This window comes from Podarcis bocagei (assembly GCF_964188305.1).
Source record: "Podarcis bocagei genome assembly, chromosome: 8".
Classification (NCBI taxonomy): domain Eukaryota; kingdom Metazoa; phylum Chordata; class Lepidosauria; order Squamata; family Lacertidae; genus Podarcis; species Podarcis bocagei.
The window spans coordinates 22,490,537-22,515,390 of NC_138133.1; the positions used below are offsets into that span (position 1 = coordinate 22,490,537).

A 24,854-nucleotide genomic window follows, 5' to 3' on the forward strand; every position below is an offset into this window, starting at 1 on the left:
ATAGGTTGGAAGGGTAAATTGCCATGGTCAAGCACGATGACTAATAATCCAATTATTATTTCCTTTCTGGGTAGTTCTGGGTACAGCAACACAGTGAATTATTCTAAAGTTCTATTGAAAAGACAGCAGGTCAGGTCAGAAACAAAAATCTATACTGGTGTCTGTCATGATGAGACATTTAAAGGTTCAACAGGAAGACTATAGCTACTTCCTCTCAGGATTTTTTAAGGGAAGAGCTAGCATTTGCAAATCAAGATGCAGAAAGGTATATTTTCTTTTTCCCTTCCCTTTTGGGAATACACAAAGACACACACATTTGTTCTTATTTGCATTAACAATTACCTGTTTAAATCCTAACTGCTATTTTATTCATATGTTTTTCTTATGCTGGTCTGTAACTGTAATAAAATTTATTCATTCAATGTACTGCAGTCACACACACAATCAATCAATCAGTAGCTTGGCTTCCACCCAGTCACGAAAACAAAATAAAAGAGCCGCAAAAACGCAAAATAAATAGAAAAAACAGACAGACCTCAGCAAAACATTCAAAACAGAAGCGTGGCCCTCAAAACAGAAGCGTGGCACTCAAAATGGAGCACCTTCGGCTTCCAAAAAAAGTTCACAAACCGGAACACTTCTGGGTTTGCAGTGTTTGGGTTCCAAGTTGTTTGAGAACCAAGACGTTTGAGAACCAGTGTACCACTGTATTATGTTTTTATATAAGCTGGAAGCTGTCCAGATTGGCTGGGGCAACCTAGTCAGATGGATGGGGTATTATTATTATTATTATTATCATTATCATGGAAGAGCACATGCCTACTTTCATCAGAGAAATGTTGGAGGCTATGTGCTATGATGCGCCAATCTGGCATAAACTATGGGTGCTGAATACAAGAAAAAGAAATGGTCCGTATCCTATGCTATTCTGTTTTGCCTATTTTTGCTAAGGGATGCACTATGTGAATGCATCACTCCCCCTCCCCAAATTAACAATATGAAGTTATAACCTCAGCGCACCTGCGTGTGTTTGTGTGGAAAATGCTCTAATCCTCTAACTCAAGACCATGATGATGGCACCAACGCCACTTTGCCTTTGCTGCGCTAACTTTCACTCGAATGGAAGGGACATTAGAGGTAATTTGTAGTTAGTGCATTAAGTCAGTCATTAATTCCTTTGTGAGGATTTTTTTTTCTCCTCTTGATGGCTATGTCTCATTCCAAGAAATAGTCTTCAAAACTCTTCATTCCCATAATTCAATGAATAATTATGCTCTTCACAGGCTTTAATCACGGTCAGACCATTATCTTCCTCCGCCTCTTAACTATTTTTTATAATTTCAATTAATTCTCCACTGTCAGCTGATATGCTTCAAGAGTCTCTTGTGGAAACAGGCAGCATGCATGTCAGGAAACTTGATTAAGACTGTAGCATCATCACAAAGCTCAGTGTTTTTGTTTTGTTTTAAGCTTTTTTTCCGTAATTCTCCAGTCTCTTTCCTAAGGTTGGTTTTTTTTCAGCACTAGGGAAAAATTTCCAATGTCCCTTGTGCAGGAAGTTCTCTAGAATGTGGGCTGATCCTCATCTTTGCATATAAAGGTAAAGGGACCATTAGGTCAAGTTGTGACTGACTCTGGGGTTGCGGCGCTCATCTCGCTTTATTGGCTGAGGGAGCCGGCGTACAGCTTCCGGGTCATGTGGCCAGCATGACTAAGCCGCTTCTGGCGAACCAGAGCAGTGCACGGAAACGCCGTTTACCTTCCCGCTGGAGCGGTACCTATTTATCTACTTGCACTTTGACGTGCTTTCAGACTGCTAGGTTGGCAGGAGCAGGGACCGAGCAACGGGAGCTCACCCCGTCGCAGGGATTTGAACCGCCGACCTTCTGATCGGCAAGTCCTAGGCTCTGTGATTTAATCCACAGCGCCACCCACGTCCCTCATCTTTGCATATAGGACTCATTAAATTACACAACAATGTAACAAATGTGAGTCCCTCTTAACAGTGTGAATAATTTCAACAGAACAAAGTAAGTGAGATGAAATAAGAGGAATGTGATTCTCAGGCTGGAACTTGACATTGTGTATTGCATGGGGTTGTCATATTTCAAAACTAGGACCAGTTGCTGAGCTTTTTAGGAAAACACTGAAATTGTTGATTTTTTTTTCTAGAAAAAAACCCAAGTCCCAGTTATGTCCTCTCCTCTACACTACAGACACCTGGTAACATTGAATAGAAAGGCAATAGCCAGCCCAAGACATTTTAGCACCTGAGGCGAACCACAAAAGGCGCCCCCCTCCCTGGTAACAGAACAAGGACCCTTTATCTTACCCCACCTAATGGAATTGCACTTTGATCGTATCCCTCACCTACAGAGCCTCACTTCAGTTTTCTTTTTTTTAAGTTTCTCAGCTTTTTAGTATTAAAACTATGAAATTTGAAGATGGATTAGAAGTCTTCCTCTTCTCCTTTTACACAAAAATACATCTATCTTGTTCAGTCAGCTCTGAAGTGCATCCGGTCATCATTACCCTTAAATGTCAAACCAACCTTCCTCTACTATTTGGTAATGATATATTTACTCAGCTGCTGGTGTGGGTTTTTTAAAGCGATACTGTGATCTCAACTGGTAGCAGGAATATGAGGGCATCAAATGTTTTCCTAGCAAGTATTGCCTTCAGAAACTTACGTGTGGCGTTGCTTTAAGGGGGTTTTACGGTAACGCAAACCTGCCCAAAAGAAAACTTCTTTGGTGTGCATGGATGCATACTGAATTGTGGCTAAAGTTTAGCTTCTGGGATCTGGAAATACTTCATTTAGGTCTTAGAATGGGATTCCCAATTTAGGACTGCATATAATTCTATATAAAAATTTTTTTATTTTATTTTTTATTTTTTTATTTTTTTATTTTGACTATGGCAGACCAACACGGCTACCCATCTGTAACTATAATTCTATAGAGACACATAATCTCGTGCTTTCCAAAGGTTGCTAGACTGTGGCTCCCATAATTCTCTAAATGGGCCCCAAAAGTGTTTTAAATATATGGAGTGGATTTGCCCTTAGAAAGTGTAACAGGCTCTCCAAAATGGAAGAATTTGTACACATTTGTCTTTTACGTGAGTCATGCGGAGCAAACCCCTGAGCATATTTACTCAGAAGCAAATCTCACTACATTCAAAACCATTCACTTCCTTTTTACTGTGCTTAAAGCTGCAGCCTTAAGATACCGAAACTCCTATGCATTTTGCATTACTAACTGGGGTAATTATTTCTCAATACTAACTGGAGAAATTAAAACCAGGCATCCTCTGGCCCTTCAGATATAGCTGGGAGTCAGTCTCAGCCTGCCATTTAATACCTACCCTAGAAAACACTATCCTTTTTGCCTTTGCTCTTGACCTGCACATTTCTATTTCTGGTTCTTCTCTTAAAACATCCTCCTAGATTAGTCAAAACATATCTTTCCATTCAAAAAGTACTCTGATTTATGGCCTTAAACAAACTGACCTTGACTCACCGCATTATGAAAAGGGCTGCATTGCCTTTTCTCGCTTATGTATTTTCACTCTAATAAACATCTTACTGTGTTTTCAGACGCTGACTCATTTCTGTTTATTAGTTTGATTAATAATGTGTTCTGAGTGCAAATGAACTATCAGAATTTGCAGAGTAGTTCTTGTCACGGCACCACCACCACCACTGTTGCTTTTTCTCATTTCCCAAATTTTAATTCTTACTAAGCTGTAAAGGTAACTTACCTGTATTTACTCGAGTCTAATGCGCAACTCTCTCTTTTTTTGGCCAAATCACGTTGCAAAAATTAGGGTGTAAATTAGATTTGATGGCGTATTAGACTCGAGTAAATACAGTATATATTTATTAAGGGCTATGTAAAGTATCCAGACATGGTACTTGTTGATGTATGAGTTACAGCAGGGTTTTCCCCACTTATTCTCCTCAAAGCTTGAGTCATAAACTCGGCTCTAGAATTGATCTGGGGAACGGCTGACTTGCACGTCCGTCCGTCCTCCATTCATTCCAATGGGACTTTGTGCTGGAGTTGCAGGCAGGCCCCATTGGAATGAATGGAGTAACTGCTGCAGCTGTGCAGTTAAATTCAGTTAGAGAGACCAACTGTCATTCTTGCTTCTTGCCTCGTTCTTGCCTCATGATGTTGTTCAACATTCTCTGAGACAGTATGTTGTGGTATGACCATTTCCTTTATTGCTCAAGCTTTGTTTTGCATTTACGTGAGCCGCTTACTTTTCTGAAAGAAAAGAAGCTCTGCGTAAGAACGGTGGAATATCCTAAACGTAGTTATGATTAGGATACGTTGAGAATTTCCTGGGCACATTGTGAATACTGCAGACGCAAGCAGCCCATCTGGACGTGTTGGTATGGTTCGGTAGGGTCAGGGCAATAAGACATAGAGCAAGTCAATAAAGAAAATAAGAGAGAAAGAGAAAGTCTTTGTAACTGTCCTTGTGATGATTAGTCGCAGGATCTCGTTGCCCGTGGCCTAACGCTTTTTCCCTGGTAGAGTCAGACACAAGGTGATGATCAACTTCAGAGGGTCAGCAGGATTTCTCTTGCAAGTCCAGACACCCTTCTTCAGATGCGTGTGATGTACCCAGGGGATCACCTCGACTACTTTCACTGCAGTTGGGGATGAGGGGGTCGCCAGACACTGTCACCCAGAGGAACTGGTGAACCGGCTCAGCGAGACTGCCGCGGGACTGCAGGTGTACGCTCGAGGGAATACCTGGAAAGGAAGCAAACACACACAACAAACACAGGGATTGCACTTGTTCTTGGGTGATGTGATCTCCCATCTGCCCCAAACTGGCGGGGATGTCTCGGACGAAAGGGGTTGGCCTGCCATATAGAAGTTCAAAGGGTGATAGTCTCAGTCTCTTGGTTGGCGCACAGGGCACATTTTGGGATATAGCAGCAGTTAGTTATAGCAGCAGTTAGTTGAGATAGAATATTCTCCCAAGGTGTGCTTTAGCAGCTGGGCCTCCCAAATGGGTGGACTCGTGGTAATTCTTTACAATTGTGCTGGCCAGATGTTGGGGCACAAAAACACGGCTGTCTGGTCCTTCCTGGAGCGTGGTACTTCTTGGCTGGTCTACTGCTGTTCATCAAGGGTGTAACGTGGTTCCACATCGTCTGGAGTGAGTTCTGGGATTATTCTTTTGGCATAGCAGGCATTTCCTGGAAATCTGGGCCACCAGTTGATAAAGGTTGGCTATATAGACATACTTCTCCAGCTGCTTGGTTGTGGCATCTGGCCTCATGTGGGTGGATACATAGTATCTGGTTTGTCAGCAGTGCTTAAGATCCCTTCTGGGACCACTGTTCCAATAACTGAGGCGGGGCCAGTTCCCGGGCTGCTTCCTTGGCCACTCTGTCTGCCAATCGATTTCCTCTGGCCACTTCTCCTGGTCCAGTCTTGTGTCCATAACCTCAATGCAATCGTGCGTCTGCTCCTCACCTTCTCCTACCGGCAACAGGGTAGCTGGGTTGAGGGCGGTGGTGACCACTGGTGGAGGTTTCAGAGCTGCCTCACAAGCTGCATTATCTGCTTTCCGGTTGCCTCTAGTGACCATGTCCCAACCTCTATCATGGCCTTTGCAGTGCATTACAGCAATCTCTTTGGGGGCCCATACAGTTTCTAGTAACGTCTCAACTTCTGGAACGTATTTCAGAGCTTTCCCGTGGGCTCCACTCAAGCCCCGCTCTTTCCATAGGGCGCCATGCGCATGCAGGGTTAAGAAGGCATATTTAGAATCAATATAGATGTTAGCCTTGCATCCAGCTGCCAATTGCATGGCAATGCCTTTCGCTGTTGGACTTCACCTCAGAGGACAAATAACTCTTGGAGACTTTGGCCTCCTCAGAACTCTTGGAATGGCTTGCCTGGCCTGCACCCCCACTTTTGGGTGCTCCATCGCCTGAGGAACAGCTTGCAACTGCCTTTTCAGCCTTTCTCCAACACACAGTGCATCACACAGATGCATTGAACCGTAGAAACAACTTCCCAAAGCAGCCTCAGCCCCCTCTGGGCTTGGTACTCACTGCAGCCTGACATGCCGTCTTCAATCCCTGCCACGCAACCCAGGTCTTCTCTAGAGCATCAGCCACGTCTCCTTCACAAGCCTCCACTGCGCCTGTAAACTTCTTAATGGGCTGGGCAAAGCCTGTTTCAGCCTGTGTACTTTCCCATAGTTGCTTTTCTGCCAGCCAGTAATACATGCGTTTTGACCAGGCTTCCCAATTGGCTCCATGTAGCCTTTCACAGGGGTAATTCTTATGGCCTTGCTGTTGCTGAACAGGCATCTTCCTCCCCCTTGGCCGCGGGTCTCTGAATGGCTACGGCGGACCCCTCAGGTCCCTGGCCTGTGAGCCATTCCTGTGCCTAACACTGCTGCCTTTTCTTTCCTCCACTGCTTTTTCTCCCTCTTCTCAGCCTCTCCTCTTTGTTCAAACACCTTCTGGGCGATGGCCATGATCTGAAATCTGGACATGCCCTGGAACCCAGGCTGTTTTTGGATTTTTGGTTCTAATGTCCTTTGCACATTGTCCTATGAGGGAGGCATTTACCATTAACTCATGTGCAGGGAGTTCAAAGTCAAAGGGGGTCCAAATTCTGTATGCCTCCATCAGGCGTTCCAAGAAATTCTAAAGCCTGTGTATTAATTCTCCTTAATTTTGAATTGATCAGTCTTATATTTCTTCAGCCAGGGGGGTGGGGGGGTTTCTCTATTATCACGTGAACCTCTAAAACTTCATCCATGTTCACAAACTCATGCAAGTTAAATGGAGAAAGTTCTTCTTCCTCTTTTAGTTTTATGCAGTTTTTTTTTGTTTTGTTTTGTTTTTTTTTTTTATCTGTTCCCTCATCCTTTTTCTGTGGCAACTAACTTGTCAACTGTGGTGGCCACAAAGATGCAGGTCTTCTCTTGAGGTTTCTCTGCCTGAGTCTCAAACCAGGGGTCTGCTGCAGTGTTCTCTGAGACACACCTGAGCACTGAGCCATCCAGCTGGTGCCTGGTTAAGGACACCAATTAAATTGCCCTCCCTGTCTCAGCTATAATTGTTATGGGTCTAAAACCATTTCGTATTTCCTAGCCATAGACCACCTCTCACTGGTCATCAGAGAACCTAGGGCACTACTGGTGGTTTCCCTGATGTGTTCCAAACTGCCGCTGGTCACATATATACCCAGCTCTTCCCTAACTAAGTTCTGGGATTTAGCTTGCCCTCCCTGTTCAAGCTGTACTTACTATAGGGATCAAAACTGTTGGAGGTCTGCAAGGCTCATGTACTTCCCAGTTCAGTGATGGGCTTTGGAGAAACTAGGAGGCTTGCCTTACTATCAAACTTACAGCTCAGCAGAGAACCCTCCAGCTCTGCCTGGCTGAACTCTTGCCTTCATTGAGGTCCAGAGATCTGAAAGCTTTGTATGCACTCTGGTTCTGTATACTAACTTGGATAACCTAAGGGATCTCTGGAGCGATCCCCTCCATCGCTCCCAAATCTGAATCTGAGTCTGAAACTCTTCTCTAAGTAACTACTCAGCCTCAAAAGATATTCCTTGTTGCCCTGTCCCAGCTAGGGCCCCTATGTTTCTTCCCAGTTCAATACTGTGTCCAGTCCAGTTCACACAGAGTGTGTAAGTGTTCTGGCGTCATCACAACGCCATAGTCTCCGCTGAATCCTTTCTTGAAATTGTTCAACATGCACTTTAGGGGAGTTATTAGACCTTTTGAGCCACTCCCTCCCATATTTAATATGGCCCTTGTGCAGCGTCCCCAAACACCAAACACACACACATGCACTTCCCAATTTTCCTCGCCCATTCGAACTCACGCTGCTAGGAAGCGGAGTATTTATTGGTTCTACCCCCCCACACACACACGCACCAAGTGCCTCTTTCACTGGACGCTGTACCACACACACTAGCCTCCCGGTTCCCCCCCCTTTTCCTTTTTGCCTTCCTTTAAATCCTTAAGCGTGGGTGGGTATCAGGGGCCAATCCTTCCCTTACTGCCACCAAACACGCTTGGGCATGTGATCAGGATGCCCCTTCCCCTTTTTAATTACAAGGGGGTCTCTGTCTTCCTCTGTCCCCAGGGCCCTTTGTCATGTACTCACCAGCCGGCTAGACTCTGCCCTGTCCTGTCAACCTCGGTCCTTCAATCCATTGCCTTCTCTTCCAGGATCCAGCAGAAGGGTCAAATTGGCTTCGCCCTCCTCCGAAGAAAAGCCTCGGTGGCGCCAGGATAAGCGGCCTATTGGCCCTTCCCCTGTGTCCTGCCTAGAAAAGGACAAGGGAGCTGCCTTCTGGTCTTTTTGAGGACTTAAGGTCCCTATCCGAGTCACGCAAGCACCAGAAATGTTAGAGACTTCAGAATACAGACCAGAATGGAAAAATCCAGGCAGCAATATTTTAATTACAAAAGTTTTATTGACTTTGGTTTATTTGTCAGACAAGCAAAGCAAAGGGGTGCATTCAGCTGCCAAAATGAGAGAAAATGCCCCCGAACACCAGGGGCAAACAGTTTTTATCCCCTTAGGCAAAACAATGGTTCAACCCTTGACCCAGCCCTCAAACATTCCCCTTTATGCATATTCATTGAAGCCCAACCAATTAATAAATTTGGTGTGTCCTTTCGGTTCCAAGTTGCCTATTCCACTAGGTGGCGCTACTGGCTTATAATCTACTTAACCTCTTTATTAGTTCCAGGAAGTGCCCCTGAACCCCCCCCCCCCCGCTTCCAAGAAATGTCCTTGTGGTTTTAACAGGTTGCTCGGCTTAGAACCTTGTGGTGGGCTAGACATCCTGGGCAAACGAACAGTTTCTCAGAACAGCTCCAAAATCCCCTGACCGCATCCTCTTGCAAACTCGCTGTGTATTGTTTTTGCAAGCAGGGGCAAGCAGGGGAGAGAGAGAGAAATGTCTTTTTTAGCTTTTAGTTTGCTCTCTAAGATGGCTTTCAGCTTATCTCCAGCCTGGCTCTCCAAAGTGGACCCAGGTGGACCCCTGGTCCTCACTCCTTCAGTATGGCAGCCCATTTTTGGCAGTGTCGTGTTCCCGTCCAATTTCTTTTCGATTTTGCAAAAAAAAACCACCAAAAAACACTTCAGACAAAACTTTAAAAAGCTAAACAACTTTGCCCCGCCCCCCCCAGCAGCTCAACAACTTTTCTGTTGTTGCTGGAATTTCATTTTTTGAAATATGGCAACCCCAGTTATATTCTGCTCTAAAAAAAGAACATCAATGTTCTGCAAAGAGAAAAAGATGGAAATCTGCCTAGATTCCCTGAGCTGGCACAGTGAGGAGAAGCCTTCCTGGTTTCTTATTTGATCTTGTAATATCCCACTTTTCCTTAGGATGTCCCTATTTTCCTTGGAGAAACGTTGGAGGGTATGGAGTTATCCAACCCCTGAGCCGTCTGAAGGCAATCCTGTATAGGGAAGTTTTGTTTTAACGTTTTATTATGTTTTTATATATGTTGAAAGTTGCCCAAAGTGACTGGGGCAACCCAGTAAGATGTGTGGTGTATAAATACTCAAATTATCATTATGGAAAGGGGCTTCCCTATTTTCACTGGAGAGAGGTAGGAGGGTATGGAGTTATCTGACCCCAATCCATCTGTAGGCAATCCTGTATAGGGAAGGGGTTTTTAAAACAAATGTTTAATGTTTTATGATGTTTTCCTTACATGTTGCAAGCTGCCCAAAGTAGCTAAAGCTGCCCAGCCAGACGTGTAGGATAGAAAGAGTAAAATCATCATTATGGAATGGGACGCTCCTGTTTTCACCAGAGAAAGGTTGGTGAGTATGAAAGAATCCATTAAAAGTTTAGAAAATCAAATATCACTTAAAATGGCCGCCGGGATAATTTAGCATTTTGCTAAAGGAGGGGCGGGTCTCTCTTAACAGGCAGTTTTGATTCCTCTCTTTTGGCCTCCTGCCAGTGTAGTCCAAGTTGCACTGACAAAGGAACGAAGGCTGCTTATAGCCAACCAAAAAGCAGGCTGCAGGAATGAGCCATGTTGTTTCTAACCTGGGCAGCAAATTCTCCCAATGCGGTAGGCAGCCATCTTGCTGCAGCCAGGACTCTTTGCAAGCCTAATGCATCTTGCTTTTTTGTTCTGTTTTGAGACTTACCATTGTTAGAGGGAAGCAAAATGTGGGCTGTGAATCCTAGGGGACAGGGTGAGTATTGTCCTGACCAGGTTTGGGCCCTAGACTTTGTGTGTGTTTAAATATTTTCTTTGAATATGTCGGGGGGGGGGGAATAATGGGTGCATGCCCTGTTTGGTTTCTGCCAGCTTAGCCCCACAACCCGGGGCTGTGGGTGCCATGCAGCGTGCATTGGCCCTGGCACCAAAATTTGTGGGTGCCCTTTATGGGGAATCTTGTGGGTGCTCGGGCACCTAGGACCCCAAGGAGCTGGGACTTAGGCAACAGACAGAAGCATAGCTGTCAACTTTTCCCTTTTCTTGTGTAGAATCCTATTTGGAATAAGGGAATTTCCCTTAAAAAAAGGAAAACGTTGACAGCTATGGGCAGAAGGGGTGGGGGTGCAATTTCGTGGAAGGGTTGTGGTATTTTACACTGCAATCCTAAGCGTGCCTACTCAGAAGTAATTCCTATTGCGTTCAGTGAAGCTGACTCGCAGGTAAATGGGGTTAGAATTGCAGCCTTCATTGTGAAAAGCAGATGGCGTTGAGGGGAAATCAGGACTGGGTTTTGAAAAGAGGGGTGGGGGGGGGGGAATCTTATGCCTGGTCAAAACTTAGTTCAACCCTTCCTCTTATCCTCGCTTCATTTGTATGCTGCTATTCCAGAGCTCAAACCATGCTCAAGGTGGCTTGCAAGAGGAAATGATTTACACAATCGCAAACGTAACAAAAGTAGTCCTAAACAAAACACATCGAAAAATGTGTTTGAAATTATTTCTACATTTAAAAATACAGATACAAAAAATTAATAATAACGGCAACCAGTGTGGATTTGATTTAAATCAATCAATTTAAATCACTAGTCAGTAAGACTTGATTTATTTTATTTTTTTATTTTTTTTACAGAGACTCCGTCTTGCTGTAAAAAATCTTAATATTTACAAGCAGAGGAAGGTATTGTTTTTGGAATAATAAATTTTCAGAGTAGTTTTTACAGTTATATCAAAAATTACTTATTTGGTTATACTATTAGAATTACATAGACAGATAATTATGAAATTATTGTGAGGTTTAATAAGTTAACTCTTTATATTTGGACAACTTTTCTGCTGTACTTTATTGGAAGGAGAAAAATAATCATTTCCTTAATAACAATTTAAAGAATATATATTTAACTAAAACAGTAACGTAATAGCATATGTATCCATGTTTGTTAACTAGTGTTGCTAATTTTTATAAAACACAAACAAAACTTAGACTTGAGTTTTAGCACAAATAAAAAACTTTAAACAAATCTTTATTTCCTGATGAATAGCCTTTGGACTATAATGTAACTTAAATAGAAAACTATCTTTAGAAAGATTTTTCCTCCAGAAGCATTTTATTTTAAAAATCCGATTTAAATAAAATAAAAAAACTGATTTAAATAAAATTAAAATTGATTTTTTAAAAATAAAAATCACTGACTTTTATCCACCCTGACATCAATAAAAAACCCTAAACAATAGCTCTTCTCCTTTGCTTTTGTTTGTACACCTAGGATGTCTGTTTGAAGAGTATTGTTTGCTTATTACTGGAAGAAAATAGCTATAAACCGAATTCTTAAGAGTTGTGTGAGGGCTGATTGGAGTGAGGCAGCTGTAATGAAAAAGGTGTACGGCAAACACTTGTTGGCTCTCTGTAAGTCCCATTGAACTTCTGAATAGACATATATGTAATTGTGTTATAAAAGGCGTTGGGAATCTGGATCATTTTTTTTATTTGGGGGGGTTGGGTGGGGGTGGGGAAACTCCACAACTTTGGGGTTTCAACAATTTCGGTGGTTTCCTGGATTTTACTTTTTGAAATATGGCAACTCTGCACTTACCGGTAGTTGAATAGTCTTAACTGTGAGGGCAGCAGGTATGTTGTGTTGTGCTGCTGTGCGCCCCGGAGACAGTTAGTCTGCAGCAGTTTAATCTGTGTAAAACGTACTAGCAAATTGAAAATCCCCTGTGGTCTAACTCTAAACCACTGAGCCTCTTGGGCTTGCCGATCAGAAGGTCGGCGGTTCGAATCCCTGCGACAGAGTGAGCTCCTGTTGTTCGGTCCCACTGTAACTTAAGTTCCTCAACGTGTCTGTTTCCCATTGACATTTCTTCCCTTGGCATGCTTTTCAAAATTCCTAGTGGCTTGGCACCCTAGGCTTAGGTATGAGATTGACACCAACCCTGGAGGTAAAGGGACCGCTGACCATTAGGTCCAGTCACGGACGACTCTGGGGTTGTGGTGCTCATCTTGCTCTACAGGCTGAGGAAGTCGGCGTACAGCTTCCAGGTCATGTGGCCAGCATGACTAAGCCGCTTCTGGCAAACCAGAGCAGCGCATGGAAACGCCGTTTACCTTCCTGCCGGAGCGGTACCTATTTATCTACTTGCACTTTGATGTGCTTTCAAACTGCTAGGTTGGCAGGAGCAGAGACCGAACAACGGGAGCTCACCCCGTCGCGGGGATTCGAACCGCCGACCTTCTGATCAGCAAGCCCAAGAGGCTCAGTGGTTTAGACCAGAGCGCCATAACCAGGATTGTTTATTAATGGGATATTTTATACATAAGGGAATACTCATATTTACCTTGAGTGCTATGTGAAATTCAATGTATTTTTCAAAATGTTTTTTAAAAAAGCATTTTCACAGCATTTTTTATGTGTATGTAGATTCTGCCTAAATAGATTTTTCTTCAGGACAATTTTTCCAAATCTCTGCCCCAGCCAAATTTAGTCCCACCCAGTTTTAAGTACTAGGTGCAATTCATTTCTGACCCGGAAGCTCCACCAGCTGTATTTCTGACTGATCGTAACCTCCGCCCCCCTGCTTTTCTGACCTCTTTTTCCAGTATGGCCTCACATAGGGCAGCTTCTTGGCATAACCCAGGCACCAGCTCCCCTTTTCTGACTTTACTAAATTTACTCCACCCAAGCCATGTCCAGAAATATTAAAACCAATGATTATTCTATTACAGTTATTCTTTATTTAATTTGTATACAGTACTGCCCTTCATCCAAATATCTCAGGGTGGTTCGTGGCATAAATACAAGATAAATGCACAAAATACGTAATGGTTTCTTTCTCCTTCAGATCCTGGACTCAGCTTAAAGGTAAAGGTAAAGAGACCGCGACCATTAGGTCCAGTCGTGGCCGACTCTTATCCAGCTTCAAATAAAAGGTGCTGTAAAGTGCAGTGTACAAATGTGACGGTAGATGGCGATGGTGAGCTATGGCAAATTCAATGTATCTCCCCCCCCCCCCGCGAAAAAAAAACTTGGGGGGAAAAAATTCACAACGTTGTGTTTTTTTTAATATGTGTGTAGATTCCACCCAGTTGCCAGAGCTCATTGTTGAGGAAGGTTGCGAATGTCACTGCGACATGTGCTCCATTGTGACATGTCCCCTTGCTGGGTGACTTGCCAGACATCTTGGGCAAGAGGGGAATAAGGTGAGAGAGTTATTGAGTTAGTGAACCATTTTCTTAGGGGGTTACTTTGTCAGTCAGAGTTAAAGCGTTGGGCAGTTGTTGTGTTGGTAAGAGAGGGAGGGGAAGAGCTGCAGAAAGCCACTGTGATTCTGCCACTATCCATGAAGATTTAGCACCACAGAGGACATTCCCTCTCCAATCATGGGTTGGTTTTGTTTTATTATGTATGGTGTGTTTTTATACTTTATATGGTGGTTTTATGTTGTGAACCATCCTGAGACCTGCGGGTATAGGGCAACATATTCTTATTATTATTATCATCAAAAGATTAGCCTTGTAAAGCCTATTATTATGCTTCAAGCAAAGTGCCTCATCTTTGCAGTTCAAAGCAAGGTGTCTCCCAAGTTTCCAGGCCTTTTGAGAAAGATGTTCTTGGTGCAAAGTCCTTCTGCTGGCCTGGAAGATGGAGGAGTGGAAAATCCTCGTGTTTTTTCGAGCAACCCAGTGTTCTGAGGACGGATGGGACTCACTCTTATTCTTCAGGTGAGCAAACGATCCGTACTGGCAGGGAATTGTTCTGAGGGCAGTGAGAACCTGGCTAATGGGTTAAGAAGGAAGTTGATCTCTCCTTTGAGGAGACTTCCATGATACCTCTTTCAAAGAAGGGAGACAATCATTTCTCTCTTTTTTTACTTCTGCCCTTTCCCGTTGTTTCATCGACAGGGTCTTTCCATTGTGGACCCGCTCGCAGTGAACCCCTGCACTCTGGGAGCAAGAAGGACAATGTTCCGAGATTTTAAAAAACTGGCCACAACTTTATTGATTCCTGGTGTAGGTTGGACAGGATGCAGGTTAAAGAGTTGGTGAGGATAAAGAGTTGGCAAGCTTTCCTCAGTTGCCAGCCTAGGAGTTCCCCAACGACTGACTGCCTAACCCCAGGCGTTGCTCCTAGGGGGCAAAGGTGTTTGGAGCTACGGTCTGCAGCAGCCGCCCACCCTGTGACTGGTTGAGGAGCCAATACGCCTTTTTTCCGACGGACCCGAGAACAAGTCAGCTCTCAAAGGCTGATGGAGAAAAGGTATTGCTCCTACCTTCCTCGCTGCTTTTGAAGTGGAAGTCCAACACTGAGCATCAGTGTGGCACCTTTGGGCTCACCTGTACCTGCAGAGGCCTTTTCTGACACCCACAGGGACCTTTCTCCAATCCTCCGGCCTAAATTAGGCTCAAAACCAGCATTCCGACAAAACCAGCATGCTCCAACTGCCTGTCAATCACTCTGTCTCCAAACGAGACTCCATCACAATTCCTCTGCTGTCCAGCATTCTGCTCCTCTTTTTTTAATTAATATTTTTATTAAGTACAAATTAGAAAACATACATATTCACAACAAAAGAAAATACAAAAGAAAAAGAAAATACATCTAACCAAGGAAAAAAATTAGAGAATATTTTGTTTCTTTTCATATTTAGTTATTTATACCTCTATAAAATGCTATTCACAATAAAGCAGTGAAATGAAAGATAAGATATCAGAAAAAAGAACAAAGAAAGAATAAAGAAGTAAAAAAAAAGATCATAAGTGAAAAAACTTTAAAGTAGATAAGTACTCACAATACACAACAGTTTCCCATCTATATTTATATTCGATTGTATAATTTCATCTTGTCCTTATCTACCTTAAATAAAGTGTTGTTTTTTTAAAAAAAGACTTCCACCATTTACCTCACACGTTTTTAATAATCCATTCGTCAGAACCTCTGTTCTTCATATTTTCCCTTTGGATTTCCTTAATGTCTCCCTTTGTATTTTTTATATTACGCACAAGATTATTCTAAACACAACCAGATTTTTGTAGTTGAGACCTGGTTTTGTAAATAATCATTTAAGAACTCCCATTGCTTCATAACCACAGTTTTGGACTTTCTCCTTATTATAGCCGTCAGTTTTGCTAATTCCAGGTAGTCGCAAAGTTTCCCCAACCATTCTCTTTTTGTTGAGATGCTGTCTTCTTTCCAATAGCTAGCAATCAAAATTCTTGCCGCTGTTGTCGCGTATAGAAATAAGTTAGTTTTATCTTTTGGGATATCTTTATCTAGAATTCCTAATAGATATGCCTCTGCCTTTTTTGGGTGTGATGTCCTTATCAATTTTTTTATTTTGTCGTGGATCATGTCCCAAAAGGTTTTAATCTTTGGGCAAGTCCATTCTGTTCCTCTTTAAAAAAAAAGATTGTGCTGAATGCTGCAAATACTTCCCTTTTCTTTATTTCATGGGAGGGAATATTCCCCTATGTCACATCAATCAGTGGCCGGGCAGCATTTCCATAGGCTGCCTTTTAATATGTGATTTTTAAATATTGTGTGTTGTTTTTTAATCTGATTCTGAGCTGGTTCTCCCTCTCACAGGAACAGAGAAGTTACATTTCCATTGAAAACATGAATGGCAGGAATCAGGCAGCCAGCAGGACCTGTTCACTGCTGACAAAGGCAGCCAGACTCCTCAATCTGAAGGTACATCTCTCACATGTATTTATTAATTTGGAAAACAAAACGTTCCTCTTTCTAGCCCCAGGAGGCTCTCAACTAACGTGGTCCCAGGAAGATTCAGGTGGCATTTCCTATCCTCTTCCTTAATGCTGCCTTTCAACCCAATGCCTACTAGGTTGCAGGTCCCAGTGATGTCCTCTGGGACAAGAGATTGGAGATGAGCATCTCACTCCACCTGAGTTGCAAGAAGGTCATCTCATGGCATCCTTACTTTGGCTTGCTTCTGCTTTTATGTTATACCCATTATCTGGAGTGCATTTTTGGCAACGCAAAAGGCATGTGACTTTGCCTTTTCTCATCTCTACTGCAGGTCATTGTCTCTCCGGAGCTGTCTGACCCACACCATAGATTCAGAGGAGGAAACCTCCAAACCATAAAAGCAGAGAATGACCCAAGACGACTCACTTTCCATATTAAAGCCATCACCTGTAGCCACAACTTAGCTGCAACATGAGACGAGATATGAATCTCCAGGCTGAATCCAAGTGTTGTGTGGCAGCGATGGAGGGACCACAATTTGTTGATTTTGTTGTTCTTGTTAATAGTTACTGTTTTCAGAGTTTGTAGGGATGGTTTTTTAGGGCTTGTAGTTTTTCGTATTCTATCACATTTTTCTCTTGTGGGAACACCCTTTGAGAGCTATTGAGCTGTGAATAATGAATTTGCAATAAATGAATGACGAATAAACCAATCTCTCATGGCTGATTGACTCTAGGAGTATAAGAGAAGGGATCTATCACTGAGCCATGGTAAAGTCTTTGCTCCTAATGCCTCCAAGTTTACATGGGATCACTCTTTGCAACCCAGATACATCTTTAAGGTGAGTAGGCAGAAAGAAACTTGGATCGATATACGGAGAAATCCAAGTGTTCAGAGCCAGGGTGGAGCCAACCATGAAAGGTAGATAAGAGTCTTGATTGCTGTATTCCACTCTTTTACAGGAAAACACAAAAGACAGTTTGCTAACGTTGATCAACGACAACAAATTCTTTGAGCATTTGCACCATCATATTTTGAACTCACTTTTTGCAGACTTCCTGCATTAGTCAGCCACCAACTCTCAGCCTAACCTTGCTCAAATGGCTGTCGTGAGGATATAGAATAGGACTGCCATATGTCTGGATTTTCCTGGACACTACCGGGATTCGGGCAGCAGAATGGCATCTGGGCAGACTTCTGCTGTATCGGCAAAATGTCCAGCAAAACCCCAGGTGTATAGCGAGAGTGTGTCATTTTTTATTTTAAAATCCATAAAAAATAAAAAAGCCACCAAGCTTAATAATTTGACCCCCTACCCCAAATCAAATCATTGAAGGGGGTTGGATGAGATAACCCTTGTGGTCCTTTCCAGCTCTACAAGATAGTGATTCTGTGAAAATCAGTTCAGTTCCAAGGCATCAGCCAGTTTCAGTTGGGCTGATCGTTGCATGTTTATTTAGATGCATAAGTACCACTTAGGTTCAGTTCAGCTTCCTCCCTAGTTTAGTGTGGACAGGGGGGAGTAATTGATTCCGAAAAGAAGTTATTTTCGGCCTGTAGCTACTAGGGTGGCGTTTAAAAAAGTTTTTAAAAATTAATCCAGATCCAGTCTTCATTACTAGGCAATTTGAAAATAAAATATTAAAATTGCAATTACATAATATATTGTGGGGAGGTAGGAAATGCAAAAGTGAAAAGCATTGGTTTTTTAAAGAAAGCATTAGTTTGAAAGTGTTGGTTATAAACAGTTGCAGTATGTTGAAACATTGCTTGGTTCAGGATCTAATTGGGGGCAAGGGTGGAGCCTCTTATGTAAGCTTTTAGTCTGAGTTTATTGCTGAATCAACAGCTCTTACCCCTGGTCCTAGCTACAGCCTTCCTGGCTTGGGGAAATGGGCAGGGGCTCAAGGAACAGAGCCAAGCTATTGGCAAACAAACAGTTCGATCGGCTCCCACTTCTTCCTTTTGAAAACTTTCTTGACTTGAAGTTTTCCTGCACGCACACCTTAATATATTTTTGGCAAGGGTTTTTCTGTCCATCCTGTCTTATTGATGCCGTGATGTCATGTTTTAAGCTTGCTGCTGAGAGGATTCCATTCCCTCCAGAATTTCTCAGAGGAAAATAGGGACATCCTCTTCAACAACAGCAACAACAACAATAATTAATACTTTTTATTATTTATACCCCACCCATCCGACTGGGTTGCCCCAACCACTCTGGGTAGTTTCCAACATATAAAAACGTAATTAAATATTAAAAAACTTCTCTACAAAGGGCTGCCTCCAGATGTCTTCTATAGGTTGTCTAGTTACTTATCTCCTTGGTTGGGGTGGGGTGGGGGTTGCATAACTCCATCCCCTCCAACATTTCTCAGATGAAAATAGGGACCTCTTACCATACCCTCCAGCATTTCTTCAACGAAAATAGGGACGTCCTAAGGAAAGGCGGGGCATTCTGGGATCAAATCAGAAATTGGGATGGCTTCTGTAAATCCAGGACTGTCCCTGGAAAATAGGGACACTTGGAGGGTCTGGGATTCACTGAGACGGCTCTTGCGCTTTTATGTCAGTGGATATGTCACACTATTCTGCCTCACTTACTGATTTTTAGTGTTTGTATTCTGCTAAATCATTTCAGTAGGTCATCGCTCAGAGAACATTGTTATAAAGCAAACATGCATATGATTAGTAACACCTAAACAGGTGTTATTATAGCATTTATTCTTTTAACCAGGCCAAAGACCAACATAACTCAGGGCCATTTGTAATCATCTTTTTTAAAAAGTTGGTTTTCCAACAAAATCTGAACTCTGCAAACTTTATATGGTATCCAAGTCCAGCCACTTTACACAGCTTCCTCTGGTTTTGCTTAATGTTTTCGGCTGCGCTTGAAGTTTCCAAAACGTAATCACTGTAGAAAACAAGCAAAAAAACGAGAAATTGTGTAAAGTGTTTTGGACTTGCATAATATGCACATGTTGCAGAATTCCTTTTCTGCTTTCTCTAGTCATGGGGCAGGACATTTGGGTACAGAGAAAGCACTAAATCCTCTGAACAATAGGAATATTATTTGGCACGACCTCTGGCTCCTGACATTTCATTAAGCAGAAGTGGAATGGTCTGAAGCTTGCTTTTCTTAAAAAAACGAAACAACGAATCTTAGGATATGAAATCTGCAGATACTTTCCATACCTTACAAACACCTCTGTGAATTTTGAACATATACCCAGCTCCAAAAAACATACCTAATTTCCACATGTATCTTTGATTTGGTCCTTCTGCCGGTGTTACAAATTTGTCCTCTGTCAGCACGGGTATTTGTCCTGCTAAAATGAACTAAATTTGTGTGATGCTTATAGGAAGGAACAAAATTTGCCTGAGAGCACATATACTTTTCACCTTATACTTGCACAGGGACAGGGGTTGGGGATGGTACGAATGGACAGTAAAATCCGCCAAAAGAATCCTTAAACTATGTCAGGAAGCTAACCATGGTATGAAATAATGATTCATGTATTTAAACTAGGGTGGCCATATTTCTAACACTGAAAATCCGGACAGAAAAGTTGTTGAGCTTTTTCTTTTTAAGCTATTTTTTTATGGGAAAACTGCAAAAATGGCACTGCCAACATAGGGGCTGCCATACTTCCAGATTTCCCCAGTTGTATGGCAACCCTAATTTAAACCCCTACCCCCACCGCCTCATTTGCTATGGCAAGCTAATTGTTGAAACAAATTCTTTCTACACATTTCAATGACTTATACCCAATTCTTTAAAAAGAGCTATTAACTTTGCTTAATGAAGCTTGCACAAGTTGTGTCTGAAAGGACGCATAATTCAGTGTTTTTTACCAGAAGAGGCAGAATGAAGCTTCTAACTGTCTCACACAAATGGTGATACATATGAATATTTGCACGCTAAGTAATTAGTCTAAAAGCTACTGCTTTGCAAAAGTACTCTGCCTGAAACAAACAACAACAACAAAGTACTCTGCTTGAAGAGCTGGTGTTCTTTTTTTAAAAAAAAATAACATGCACCAGTGGGCAATATTTCAGTATTTTCTTGTTTGAAGCGTGCATTATATCAGGCAATGTTAATGTATTCACAATGAATTCATTTACTGGCCATTTGTACCATCCCCAGCAGCTGCCTTACACTTTGACCTGGACCTTAGGAAAGCCAATTGGAAAATCGCGACTTTTGGGCAACTTGGGGGTTTGTCTAAAATAAGCTCAGCAATTGGGGGGGGGGGGTCCTTTAAAAAGCTCAATTTTCAGAGTGTCCATGTTTTTACTTTTTGAAATGTGGCAAACCTAGCCCCCTGGGAAAGTATGAGGTGTAAAATGTGTGTTGCCATGCAAATCCCGTTCCCCCTATGGCCACACCAATTTGTGCATCTTTAATTTTGCCAAGGTGGGGGGCAGGATTCACAAAAATTCAAGGCCTGACTACCAATCCCATTTGCAGATGGGAAGAATCCCATCCCCACTGTCCTGGTTAGATTAGCTAGTGACCCTTATGTGTTTCGCCTTATGTGTGTGGCTTGTTGGGTCATCTCTTTCATCATCTTTGTGCAACGGTTTTCCTGGAATTCTAGGAGCAAGTGAAGATGTGGCAATACCGCAATGGACGGAAGCAAGACATTCTGGCCTACTTAACATGAACAAGGTGCTCCTTTTAATTGGGCCCTCTGTGAGAACCACTATTTGTGCTTCCACAGCTAGTGTATATTTTCTTCTCCCTCTAAAAACAAAAAAATGAGCGGTACTGACTCCTCTTTTTACAAAAACGCAAAGAAATTGAACGTTTTGGAGCTATCTCTGAGGTAAATCAGCAAAAACGACATGGGCTGCCATACACCCTGATTTTCCTGGACGTTTCGCAGATTTCCGCTCAGACACTGCTTGTGGCTGCAGTATTCTGGGTATTTCCTGGACCCTAGAAAGGTCTTGAAAGTAACATTTACTAAAAAAAACCCAGAAGCTTTTTGACTAGGCTTAACAGGAGAAGAAATACCAAGAGACCTAAAAAGACTATGTATGCGACATGAGTTTGACCAAACTGCGGGAGGCAGTGGAAGACAGAAGTGCCTGGCGTGCTCTGGTCCATGGGGTCACAAAGAGTCAGACACGACTAAACAACAACAACATGCGACAACAGCTGCAAGAATGTTGTTAGCCCAGATGTAGAAGGAAGAGAAGGTCCCAACAAAAGATGAGTGGATAACCAAAATGATGGACTGTGCCAAAATGGCAAAGATGACCATGAAGATCAGACACCAAGATGACAAAAAATAATAATCAAGAATCGGAAACATTTGTAGAATACCTTAAAAACCACTGTAGTTACTTAGAAACATTAGCAGGACTGATTTAAAGTAAAATGAACTAAAGTAGTAATAAGGAGATGAAATAGAATGGATAAATATAATTATATGCAAAAAAAGGGGGACACGTGGGGCGCTGTGGTCTAAACCCCAGACCCTGGGGCTTGCCGAATGGAAGGTTGGCAGTTCGAATCCCCATGACGGGGTGAGCTCCCATTGTTTGGTCCCAGCTCCTGCCCACCTAGCAGTTCGAAAGCACATCAAGTGCAAGTAGATAAATAGGTACCACTCTGGCAGGAAGGTAAATGGCATTTCCGTGCACTGCTCTGGTTTCGCCAGAAGCGGCTTAGTCATGCTGGCCACATGACCTGAAAAAACTGTCCGCAGACAAACGCTGGCTCCCTTGGCCTGGAAAGTGAGATGAGTGCCGCAACCCCAGAGTCGTCCCGCAGCTGGACTTAACTGTCAGGGGTACCTTTACTTTTATGCAAGAAAAGAGGGTAAAATATGGAAACGGGTTGGGGGTGGGGGAAGTCCAAGGGGTTTGTATAATCCCAGTACTGTATATATGAAAAATGTTTGGAGTGTATGGAAATAATGTTAATTAAAAAAAAAAACTGAAAACATTTTTTTAAAAAAAGTCTTGAAAGACTCTGCTGTGTTCCAATAACATTGGACTCCCAACAGGGCTGGAAACATACGTTTTTTGAAATAGGGGAGAAAAGGAAAGGGGGGGGGTGTTTCAAAAGGGTAAAGAACCCTGAGGTTCTGAACTGTTTGCTTTTGCACTTGAGTTGCTCTCCTTGGGATAATAGCAGCCTCCCAAATCGTTGCACACAGCTCACCGCCTGAGGTGGGCTGGGGAGAGATGGAGGAGAAAAACAGCACAGCGTATGGCTTCAAGGCGAAGAAAAAGAATCCCAAGAAAGAGCATATCGTTTATTTATTCTAGTTGTGTAGATGGAATTTAACATCCACAACAAAGGGGAAGCAATATAGCAAGTTAGCCAGAGAAAGCCCAATTACGAATCTAATGAAAAGCAAGCTACGAAAACCCTCTCTTGAAAGCTGAGGGTTGTCCTCTTTCCCCCGGATCTTATCCAAGCTACGAAATCAAGATGAATATGCTACAATCACCGGTTTCCCAACCCAAACTCCACAGAGCAATTTAACCTTTACCAATCTCCTGTAAACATCTGCCGACTTTAAGAGGATGATTAATTTTAAAAGCCGGCTATTGCCAACACGAAGATAGCTCTCTGAGTGTCAAGTAGAGATTAATATTTTAAAGGGGAAATAAATAAGTGGATAAGGATAAAAAGAACTGTTTCTGGCAGGCGAAAGCTCCAAAGAATTTGTGACACCTAAGGAGTTTACACACAAATCTTGCTCTGGGATTGTTTTAGAAAGCAACCAAGTGTGTTCAGAATATAAGATGTCCTCACTGCCCCTTTTAAGAGATACTTATTTCCGATCACAGAGAAGAATGTATATTATAATCATTGCAAAACTTCTAATTGAAAAACATTGCAAATAAGGGCCCCCATTCTGCAAACCAGTTGTCAATCATACGCATATAATCTGTCTGCGTCCCCAGTTCTGCCTTCTGTGAATAGAAAGGTCCTTTGCTTCTCTCAATGAAACATTGGATTGTTACATTTCAAACTTAAATTAGACCTCCATACAATATTCTCTTTTTTTAAATCATTTTCATTATTTTTCCAAATTATTGCAAATCAAAATAAATTAATTTTAAATAAGGTCCTGTTGAAACATATGTCCAAGATACACACACACACCCCGTGTGCGCTGCTTCGTTTCTGATTTAGTGTTCCTCCTTAGAGACAGAACCTTTGTTACGTCTTATAAATATAAAATTCCAGTTCATATTTTAGGCTTAAGAGTCAGAAGGTTGCAATCTGGAAATGTGCATGTATTTAGACCAGATGGGTCCCTCTGTACTCTACAGTTGTTTCCTGTTTTCATTGGGATTTTAACGATCCTTTGCAAAAAGATCACACCAGTCTTGTAAACTAAGTAACCTCACAACTCCAATTCAGAGAAAACCAGTTGCTGTGGAATCTGAGGCAACTAACTCCCCCCCCCCCCCCATCCTCAAGGCTGTGGGAATGTTCAGGGAGGCAGGAGAGGATATATTGTTTGTTAATATCCTTCCTAACTTGAGTCTGCAAGTTCCTTTACTTAGCAGAGTTTACATTCCCCTTTTAAATGCACAGCGGATAGCTGGTTGCAGGCTTGTGTAAGCCTCTCACTATTAGATTCCTGGTAAGTTCCCTTATATCCCTCTTAAAAGAGTAAACACACGACAATCTTATTTAAAGTCAATACAGTGGTACCTCGGGTTACAGAGGCTTCAGGTTCCAGACTCCGCTAATCCAGAAATAGTACCTCGGGTTACTATTTGCTTCAGGATGAGAACAGAAATTGTGCTCCGGCGGCAGCAGGAGGCCCCATTAGCTAAAGTGGTGCTTCAGGTTAAGAACAGTTTCAGGTTAAGAATGGACCTCCAGAACGAATTAAGTTACCACTGTAAAAAGAAGTTTACTCACATCAGCAGTTCATGGTTGGATCCCTGAAGGCAGACTTAGTTACAAAGTTTATACATGTGGATCTATCCCATATGGAGATAATTGCAGTGTCCTCTGTTTTAGCTAAAAAAAACCCTGCTTCAACGATGGAGGAAGTGAAACTCTGACAAAAGGCCCCCTGTAATGTGCTTTAATTATTCTGATTGCAGGTTTTATAGATTTTTATATAAATATAACCTGTTACCCATCATTCTTGTCTTGAGTCTTTTTGGGTGGGTTGGCAAACTTCTCTAATTCATTCAGGTCCTGTTGTTGTTAGCAGCCCTGAGCCCGCCTTCGGCTGGGGAGGGCAGGATATAAATAAAATTTATTATTATTATTATTATTATTATTATTATTATTATTATTATTATTAAAATCCTTGGTGATTTTTGAAGTGAATCAGATGGTGTTGGGTTTTGGGGGTGATTGCTCCATTTGTGGGGCAGGGCAAAATGCAGGGTTTTTGCTGCAAAACGTTTGCCAAAGTTTGCCACCAGTTTGGAGCAAATCGGACATTGTTGAGTTTGGGGACTTTAAACTACGAACACAGTTTGGATATACCAATTACTCTGTGGAGTGCTGCAAACACGGGGTTTTCACTGCAAAATGAATGCAAAACTATGGCACCAGTTTGGAGGAGATCCCAGATTTTGGGGTAGTTCATTAAGCTGAGATGTCCACCCCTACAAAGGAGGCCTAGTGGCTACCCCAAGTTCCACTTCAGAGTGTGAACGAGATTGCAACTTCTGCAAATGAAGAACT

General features: G+C 42.4%; 2 long non-coding RNA genes across 7 annotated transcripts in view; one reads left to right on the top strand and one right to left on the bottom strand.

Moving 5' to 3' along the window:
• LOC308594078 overlaps positions 1-24,854 on the bottom strand; it is a 109,788-nt gene that overhangs the window by 28,938 nt on the left and 55,996 nt on the right. The window lies entirely within an intron of this gene.
• On the top strand, positions 2,013-17,151 carry LOC308593932. Of its 6 annotated transcripts, none has more exons than XR_014011085.1 (8): positions 2,013-2,030; positions 9,743-9,840; positions 11,104-11,151; positions 13,547-13,671; positions 14,033-14,193; positions 14,374-14,728; positions 16,055-16,159; positions 16,506-16,882. It is a non-coding gene; the product is annotated as an uncharacterized lncRNA (long non-coding RNA). The 6 variants fall into 6 exon arrangements; XR_014011086.1 differs by lacking the exon at positions 2,013-2,030 and adding an exon at positions 3,708-4,210; XR_014011087.1 differs by lacking the exon at positions 2,013-2,030 and having other exon boundaries at positions 9,151-9,840.